This window comes from Lepisosteus platostomus, chromosome 4 (genome assembly GCF_059453375.1).
Source record: "Lepisosteus platostomus isolate fLepPlt1 chromosome 4, fLepPlt1.hap1, whole genome shotgun sequence".
Taxonomy (NCBI): Eukaryota; Metazoa; Chordata; class Actinopteri; order Semionotiformes; family Lepisosteidae; genus Lepisosteus; species Lepisosteus platostomus.
The window spans coordinates 2,939,883-2,949,610 of NC_142614.1; the positions used below are offsets into that span (position 1 = coordinate 2,939,883).

The following is a 9,728-nucleotide window of genomic DNA, read 5'->3' on the forward strand; positions in this document are numbered from 1 at the left end:
GCAGGGGGCGCTCACCCTGTGGTCTGTGTGGGTCCTAATGCCCCAGTATAGTGACGGGGACACTATACTGTAAAAATGCACCGTCCTTCAGATGAGATGTAAAACCGAGGTCCTGACTCTCTGTGGTCATTAAAAACTCCAGGGCGTTTCTCGAAAAGAGTAGGGGTGTTACCCCCGGTGTCCTGGCCAAATTTCCCAATTGTCTTTACCAATCATGGCCTCCTAATAATCCCCCTCTCTGACTGGCTTCATCATTCTGTTCTCCTCCCCACTGAGAGCTGATGTGTGGGCCGTCGCATCATCCAGGTGGGGGATACACACTGGTGGTGATGGAGGGGAGTCCCCATTACCTGTAAAGCACTTTGAGTGGAGTGTCCAGAAACGCGCTATATAAGTGTAAGCAATTTTATTATTATTATTATTATTATTATTTTTATCCAAACTGCTTGATAGTTAGTAGCTAACTAATCCAAGGATCTCAGCTGGCTGTCAGGGCATCGGCTCAAATAATAACAAGGCTGTGGAGCTTGTTCCACACTCCTGCCACTCTTTGTGTCTCGAGCCTTGCATCTGTTCCAGTTGCTTTTATTTTGTACTGGGAATGCACCTGTGCTCTACTACAGTGCTCAGGGTGTTACACTGGCTATGCTGTGCTTACAAAACAACAGTTGCTTTTGACCTTTTGCACACTGACCTACCCTAGCCAGCAGGTGTGCAAAGGTTCTAGATGAATTAACTGAGACCGAAAGGGGGCAGGACTACAATCAGCCACTGAGCTAACAAAGTGAAGCAACGAACCACAGAAGAGCCAGTGCTTTGGTTTATGGCTGTATGCACTATATATGTGTGTACTGTACATATTGTATGTAATGAACAGCACCTAATACATGACCTGGGAAGCAGAAAAAGGGCAAAGTTAAACTTGAAGTACAACTTGAAGTTCCCTGACAGCTAAGGGAAAACAAATTAAAATTACAGTCGTGTCTACATCACGCAAGTGTACATAACGGGGAAAAAAAAAGATTAATCGGGATTTACCGTATGAGATTTTGTCAGGATGATGAAAAGCTCGGGAAAGATAACATCAGTAATGAGATTTTATCCAATTAGTGGGCCAAGACTGTTCCCCGTAAAAACAGCCATGACGCAGCCACTGGAAACGAATGGCACCTATTACACTCAATTAATGGTTTTTGCTGGCAGCACTTAAAATAAGATAGAATGGTTGATTTTGTTATGTTAGAGAGGCGACTGCGGTGGCTTCAAAAATTTTATTTGTGATTCATCTAAAGCAAAGTCACTGCAAAATGAAATCACAATGCAGTTTACATTTACGGACACCTTTTGGGAAAAACAGTCACCCAGGGTAAATACTAAATAAAATACTAAATAAAGAGCACATTCATTTTCACGCCGGTTGTGACCCACTGAATGGAGAGGGGGAGTGAGGGACGTGATGTCTTCTGTCCTAGTTGTCCAGTGCAGAATGTCTTGCCCTGCAATAAACATGTGCACATCCTCCCGGCTCTGAGCGGGACCCGCTGCTCTTCGATAATGGAAAGCAGAGAAATAGAGGTCTCGGGCCCTAGACGCACTACAACACCACTTAACTGTTTTTAACCGTTAAGACAGCGAGAGGCTGGAGTGCAGATTAATCCTTTTTTATTGTAAACACGCTGTGAATTCTGTGGCCCTGATGTGGCACAATGCCTGAGGAGCAGGACAAGCGGCTATGACTCTCTGCGGGTTAGGTGACCGTTACGTGATATCGCTGCTGGATTTGTCCTCTTCAGAAGGCTTGGCCGCGCAGGGAGAGGAGCACAGGGCTGCTCGTCTCGCCGGCCACAGCCCGTTGTGACGAACGCTCACCCTGCCACTGCTGTGCAGAAGGTCTGCTCCTTTTGATGTCTTTGGTCCTGCTTCTGGGTCTGCTGCTTCCCACTTGTACTGTTCCACACAGGGACACAGGGAAGGCTGGAATCTGCAGGCGTGCAACGTCAGCTAACAGGAAAGGAACACACTGGACAATCATTCCTTACACTTTAAGAGCTGTGGTATTTTGATATCTGATATTTGAAATGATATTTTGTAATAACAATTCCTTACAGTTCTATAGCTCTTTTCTGGACACTCCGCTCAAAGTGCTTTACAGGTCATGGGGATCCCCTCCACCCCCACCAGTGTGCAGCCCCACCTGGATGATGCTCCAGTACACTCCCCACACAGCAGCTCTCAGTGGGGAGGAGAGCAGAGTGATGATGCCAGTTCAGAGAGGGGGATTATTAGGAGGGCATGACTGGTAAAGGCCAGGAAGGAATTTGGCCAGGACACTGGGTTGACACCCCTACTCTTTTCAAGTTGTAGGGTGATATAGCTATAGTAAGTTTGTATCATTGCAAACTAACAACAAGACTCATCACAGACACTCGCTTCCTCAAATAAACAGCCACCTGGTTTTTAGCCGTGGACCTCTGCCATCAGTAACACTCAGATGTCACCAGGCTTTGCCCCAAGACTCTAATCCAGACACCAACGATCTAAGAAAAACAGGAGCAGGCACTGGAAGAAGGGCAAATCAGCTGTCTCCTTGGCCCTGAAATCTGGTTCGAGCCCTTTCCTCAAAAGATCCCAGCAATCCCAGCTTGTCTCCGGCCCTCCGTGCTGGTCTGTGCACTGAGGAACGCTCACAGTGCAGACACATTCTGCCTCAGCGCAATTCTCCACACTGAGCCTCAACTCCAGGCTGAGTCTGAAGAGTCTATCATTTGCACTATCCTCCCATGTTAATTGGTTCTAGGCTTGAAAAGGTCTGTGTTTGCATTCCACACCTAAGGCTCATGCTTTTCTGTCCTGGGATTGGTGTCTAGAAATACTGACTGATTATGGTATCATTTCTCTTGTGGTGAAAATGACTACAATGCAGTAAAGACTGAAGTGTAGCAATTCTGCAGAAGTGCTAATTCTGGCATTTTTGTTCTACAGCAACCAAAGGCATTCTTCATGCAACCTCATCCACAAGTCAAGAATTACTGTTCACAAGTCTCCTTTTTCATCAATATCAATTTTTCAGCAGTATCTATTTAATCACAGTGCAGGAAGATTCTGTCATCTTTTGGCTACAAAAAGCACAAACGTAGCCCAGCAGCCAATAATTTAGATTTATCAACCTCACGAACACATCTGGGAAACACTACTAATGCTTGGATGACCAGGTCACTCTCATTTACGGCTCGTTTATTAAGATTTTATTAAGATCTTTCAACGCACACAATCATGAAGTATTCATAACATTTTACGGCTCATATTTTATTGATGTAAGCTGCCGTGCGCGAATGAAATAAGATCAGGTCTTAAAAAATGAGAAATAACACAAATTAAAAATTAATTGCATATTACTAGCACTTCGCATAGAATCCCAAAGTGCTTTACATAGAGAAAGGGACCCACGTCCTTCACTTCTGAGATGAAGCCCCCACCAGGGTGACACACAGCCGCCCCACTGCACAGCAGAGCGAGAAACTGCTGCACTGGCTGAAGGGGACCCAGGCTGAGCTCAGCGCGTGACTCAGCTAGGGAACAGAGGTAAATACCCCTCGTCTTATAGACAGTGCTGTATGATCTTTAACGACCAGATACGCAGGACTGCTGCTTAACATCTCATCAGAGGGAAAGCATCACCTATTCCACCGTGTGCTCTATCACCATACTGTGGTACTGGTTTAATTCTGTTCCAGAGGGAAAAGTGGGAACAGTGCCACCTACTGGTCCATCTCCACCACTTACAGCAGCAACTCAACTTTCCTTTGAGGTCTTTCATCGTAGCCAAGCCTCGCTTAGCTTCTAAAATCAGAGGAGGTGATGCTATGAGATGATAGGAGAATTGTACACGTACTCGGTTTAACAAGGCCATGCGCACTTCAGTCATCCACACACTGGCTGATCCAGGGTGCCAAGCGGAGCCAGACGCCTGCAGTAAAAGCAGAACACAGGAGCTGCTGAATCAGGGGTGGGACGGTAGCGGGCTGTGGCCAAAGCACACTGTCAAAGACACGGAGCAGGCGGTTGAATCTGATTCGTAACTGCAACCGGACGTTTTATTTTAATTTTGCGTCCTCGTCAATCTCACCCAAATCCTTGAGCGGCAGCACTTGCTCTGTCTCGGGACTCGGGGATGACAGACGGTGTTTGGCGCCAAGAGCCCCCAGCCGGCCGGGCTCTGCAGCTCCTCATCTGCTTTGTGTCCCCCGGCGCCAAGGCCCGTCCGAACATGGGCTTCAAGGACCCGGCAGTGAGTGGATCCAGCGGGAAGAGAATTTGGCAGGTTGGATGAATCCCTCAAGCCTCCTGCTAAAAAAAGGTGCTGAGTGTGGAAAGCGGATCAGTCCATCTTTGCTTCCAGGACAGCACTTCTCTGACGTGAGTGTCAGGGGAAAGAGACAACAGCTGGGCGAGGTGCCTGGGTACACGGGAAGCTGAAGCTGGATTTGTAATCAAGCGATAGACACTCATGCCAAGTGGCATCTACAGGGCTGAGTTGCATTAAGCGTCTTCAGTGTGATAAATGAGACAAGATACCTTGTATCTTAAACAAGTTAATTAACAAAAACACCTTCACTGCCACCTGCTAGGAAGACTGATAATTATGCTGCGGTTTTATAATCTTTACTGCACTTAAGAAAATGAAGGAATAAGATCATCTGATTGCCAGTGTCTGCATTCTGAATATTTAATTCTGTGCATCGTTCCTCAAAACAAGGTAGAGAGCATGACAGATGGCATTTGCTGGAGTGAATTTAACTGCTGGCAAACCCTGGAATTCCTCAACAATTCCGACTCTCCCAAACATCACCGCAGGATCCTCCCAGCCCACATTGACAGGACTGAACAGGGTCCTTATCCATCCTCGCTCCTCATCATCATCCCTCGTCTCCAAAACCACTCCTGGTGTCACAGGGGTCTTTAGATTACCAAACTGATATTCATGAACCCAAAGGATGTTATAAATATTAAAACGCTATTACCACAGTCAAAACAGCCAGACAAGAAATAAATTATCGACATGCAAAATGAGCCGCCTCCATAAATCAGGCAGGGAAAAACAACAAAAAGGTGCAGCTTTCTGTGAAGCAAGAGGAAGGCAGTTTGCACACACAACAGTGACAGGCATGATTCAAAAATACTGTCAAAATATTGCAAGAAATCAAACAAACAATCCAATCCAAACAAACAATCTTACTTGTTCATATATGAGAGGGGAATGTCTTTAAGTATGCACTTGTGGAAGTCAGTTTAACACTCAACAGCTGCAAAAGGTACTTTGGAGTCAGTTTAAATGAGAACCTAAAGATTTCCTCTCACAAAAATGACTAGTAGGCCCTGCTTTTTATTGACCAGGATTTGTTTTCCAGTGGGAGAGAAATGCGAGCGTTTAGCGCCTGGCTCTTGATTTGACAGCTCATTGGCAGGCACGAGACAGCTGGTTTTTTTACTGCGGCCTTTGACGGCGAGCAGTCATTTGCAAACCGCATATCGAGGACGGGGAATGTCGAACGCCGAACTGAGTGAGTGGAGGACTCCAAGCTCTGAGAACAGAAGCAAAGCCTTTGAGCTTGTCTGGGTACTTTGATTTAATGCAAATGTGACCCGTATGATAGTGGACTAGGGTAGCCTTTGCCCACAGTTGCACAGAAGAAGCACTCGACTGGATCAGTGTGTCGCCCAAGAGCTCGGGGCCAATGAAGGTAAAACATCACAGAGATGAGGGTCAGGGGCCCCTTCACTTCAAATGGAACAGTAATAACAAGGTTGGCAGGTGGATTCCACTACTCTTCTTATCACAACAATCATTTTACTACAGACGAAGAGCATTTTGTACCGCACAGAGGAGACAAGCGCCCGGTATTTGAGCCGTCTTCCTCACTGCACCACCAGGAATCATTTTCAGCCCCAGAGGCCAGAGGTGCTGGTGCAGAATTAGCAAACAGAAAAATTCTATTACAGCCTCAACCTCAGATTCAACTCTACGCCCCACGCAGCGGAGAAAAATGAGATCATCCCCGACTTCGAAGGCATCCTGAAATCTGCGAAGTCCAGCTGTGCACAATAATTGCAGCCCAGGAAAAGACGAAACTCAACTAGTTACCATCTAGCTTGCTATTAGGCTTTTAACCAGCGGCAGCGTGAGCATACCTCACTTTTACAGATCGCTCCCCTCAGAGCCGCACAGCAGGGTGGAGAAGAGAGTGTATACTGTCATCTTCCCCAAAGCCTTTCTTTTAGTTTCTCCAGAGACCTGAACACTGAACAGCAGGCAGTTAATAAGAACTTTCTGAGAAGAAGCAAACAGCTCTGTGATATGTACAACTGAGTAGGCTCCGGTCCTATAGTGTTCCCTGGGGAAACGGGAGAAAGCGTGCTCAGGTTTGAGCGCTCGTAAGGACAGGTGACTGGTCAGCACTTTCCCCCACTGACACTTTACTGACCCTTCCTCCATGTCAGACCTGGGCTATTGAGGACTCTCTGAAAGGAGATTCAACATCAGTCAGCAGATGCACTGTTGCTTTCTACTGATCACCAGGAAACAGCATGGATGCCCAAGTCTCCTGAAGCCTGAGATCAGAGCATTCGTGATCAAGAGTGGAGTGGTCAGTCCGTGCTGCCCAGAAGAACAGCTTATTAAATGCAGCATGTCTGCGGACTCTCATGGAAAGCTGACAGAGGAGTGCCTGACCCAGCAGGGATCCCTCTGTTTGCTAACTCTTTAATAGCCTGGGCTTGCTGGCTGCCAATACGCACGGCTTCTTCAAGAGCCCCTGTCTCGGGGACCTTATGTCACTGTCATATAGTGTTTATCTGCAAGTAGAAAGCTACAGATATAATACTGTAAATAATTTCTCTCTCACTCTGTCTCTTTTGCAGAATCTTCAGAATAGCATTTATATCCCTCACAAAAAAAAGCTCCCCTGGGGGTTTGTTTGTGGTGTCCTTTCAAAAAACTGCCCTTCATTTCCCCAATAAACCACACAAAGGGCAAGCAGGACTGAATCACGCTGTGATGATTAAGGAGATAAGGAATGGCCTTTTCGGTGCTATATTCTCCTTTGCAAAACAAGCCTTTTTAATTTGCATAGCAGCTATGGAAAAAAATAACCAAGACTGTGTAAATGTGTTTTTTTCTCTTTATCATCTTTTCAGTTCAAAGAATGGGAATAAATCACAAATGCACAGCTTCTAAAAGTTTCTCTCTGCAGCTGCTGTGCTTGCGTGAGGCTTGCGTGCTGTCTTCCAGACAGATGACTAAACCAGACACACGCGTCTCCAACGAAGGGGTTCAGACCCACAAGACACGTTCTCAGACGAAAAGGTGACAACGACAGGTGGTGACGTGGAGTAAAGACTATGCTACAGAACTTGTTTTTTTTTCTTTGCACACTCCCAGTCTATATAACGGGTCTTTCACATCAGTCTGTACCTGCTCTGTTTCTTAGGACCTTTCTGGCTCAGCAGATCTAGAGGTGCCACAGGTCCCCCTTCTACACTTCCCAGAATGGGCCTGGCACGGGCTCCCCAAGACAGACTGCTTAGCCAAGCAATGACATCCATTCACATGGAACAGGCAGAGGTCAACCCACAGGCGGCACATCTTTCACCGAGCTTGATGGTGTCTCTGGACAAACAGGATCAGCTGGTATAGTCAGTGAAGGGCAGACCTACTGGTTGTTAGTGAAGATCTGGGGCTTGGTGAAGAGTAAGAGTGAAGAGTGGAGTTGAAAGAGTAAGAGCGAAGACTGGAGTGGAAGTGAAGATTATAATGATTCCGATTGAGAGACAGTACAGTAGTATAACGGTACAGTGTCTGGCTGTGTTAGTGCATAGTTATTAGTCAAGTGCATGTTAAGAATTGGGTAAGTTTAGCAAGTTGGGTACTCCAGTGCCTAGGGAATAAGGAAGACCGAGATACAAAGAATAAGTAAGAAGACCTATACGCGATGAGCATGTACAGTAATGACTAATGAAGACAGAGTGAGAAGAGTTAGTGAGAAAATCTAGTGATTTGTGTGCATCGCCACAATCCTGAATTGAAGAGAAGGGCGCAGAGTTCCCTGAAGTCAGAGCTGGGATCCGGGAAGGGGTCTGAAAGAAGAAGGACAAACTTCAAACGCTGGAGGGCTAAGCCAGTTGTCGTGCCTGTGAAACGGGCACAGCCTCAGAGACTGGGTGGCTGCTCTCTGACTTGTTGAGGTATGACTGCAAAAGCAGCGTGCTAGCGCACCCCCACAAATGAAGACAAAATGAGTAATACACGTACCCAACCCAGGCTCTCCTGGACATCCTGCTGTAGGTGACCAGAGCAAAGAGATAATCCCTGCCTGTCTCCATCAGTAATGGATGTCTCTACATCTTCATTTGTGCTCCTGAAGAGCAGCTCTTACAAAGATTAACGAGGGGTTCGCCCAGCGCTGTCTGGTTGCATCGATAATGAGCGCTTTCACTGGCCAGCCAATGTTTGAGCTGTATGTACAGTGTGGCCTCCCAGATCTTCGCATAATCTGCTCTCTCCATGTGGTCCCAGCCACTTCCTTCGGCAGTAATGCATCAATGGAAACACACAACTGTAGGGTTTTTAATATCCAGGCACAACAGGGGTGCGCTGAAGGATTACAACACACTGGGGTGCAAGGGGCTGTTGTTACTCTGGAGGACACAGTCAGGGTTGATCGTTCCGGATCAGCATCACATTCCACCCTCTTATCAGAAGAGCCTCCTGAACGCGGCACACAAAACCCCACCGCTATAACACAGAAAAGTATGATCAACAACAACAACAACAACAACAACCATAATACAACTAATGATTCTAAACACATGTATCCTGATAATTACATTTAAATGTCAGGAAAATCATGTTCTTCCAATTTGACATCTCTAATTTCCAATTTATCCTTCCCACGCTAATTAGTTTTGTTTATGCAAATGAATTAGCATAATTTAATTACGTATTATCACTTATGGCATAATGAATACATCCGACATACGTGATTGCCGTTTTCAAATCCTGAAACGCCGCTTCCAACATTATCTTCCCGTGCACAAGTTTCAGGCGCTTTGAATTAGCTACCCCACATTAAGGTATGAATAGCAAATAATTGTCACTTAGCTTTATTTTCACAGGCTGGCACTCGAGGCGATACAATGCAAAAGCGATTTACATTTCTATCAAACTTTTGATGTGGGCATCTTGAGGCGCAGTACAACAGTGAAATGTGACTGGAATTTGTAGCCTGCTTTTGTACCACCACAAAGCCCTGCTGATCACAGCCTGAGCTGCACGCAGATATGCTGTGTTCACACTCTGGCCAGGACGAAACCTGCATTTCTGAAGAACGAATGCGATCAAAACACACCGCTAATCAAAATTCTTCAATAAATAAAATAACAGATAGACAAACCCTCAGGCATTTCTGGTATCACTGTGAGTATCAAAGTCAAAATAGAATGATTTTCATCTTCAACTTCTCTTTTGTTCTTTCTTAAAGCATTTTAGAAGATAAGCTTGATGTTTAGTAAACCACTGAGTTACAGGCACCAGGCTTCTTAAAACAATTGCGATGATCTTATTATCTAAATTTCTCTTCTAATCTCGCCACTGATCTTAGCCCGCTGCACACTACACTACAGCCCCGGGATACGAAATAAGACCACCGAAGCTTATAGATTCTCACACGTGC

The 9,728-nt window shown here is 45.9% G+C and overlaps 1 long non-coding RNA gene across 1 annotated transcript; it reads right to left on the bottom strand.

Annotated features, from left to right (window-relative positions):
* Positions 1-1,396: 1,396 nt before the first annotated feature.
* LOC148672140 (uncharacterized) lies at positions 1,397-9,728 on the bottom strand. The gene is made up of 3 exons (XR_015935672.1): positions 4,127-9,728; positions 3,893-3,967; positions 1,397-2,001 (listed from the first exon to the last, which is right to left on the bottom strand). It is a non-coding gene; the product is annotated as an uncharacterized LOC148672140 (long non-coding RNA).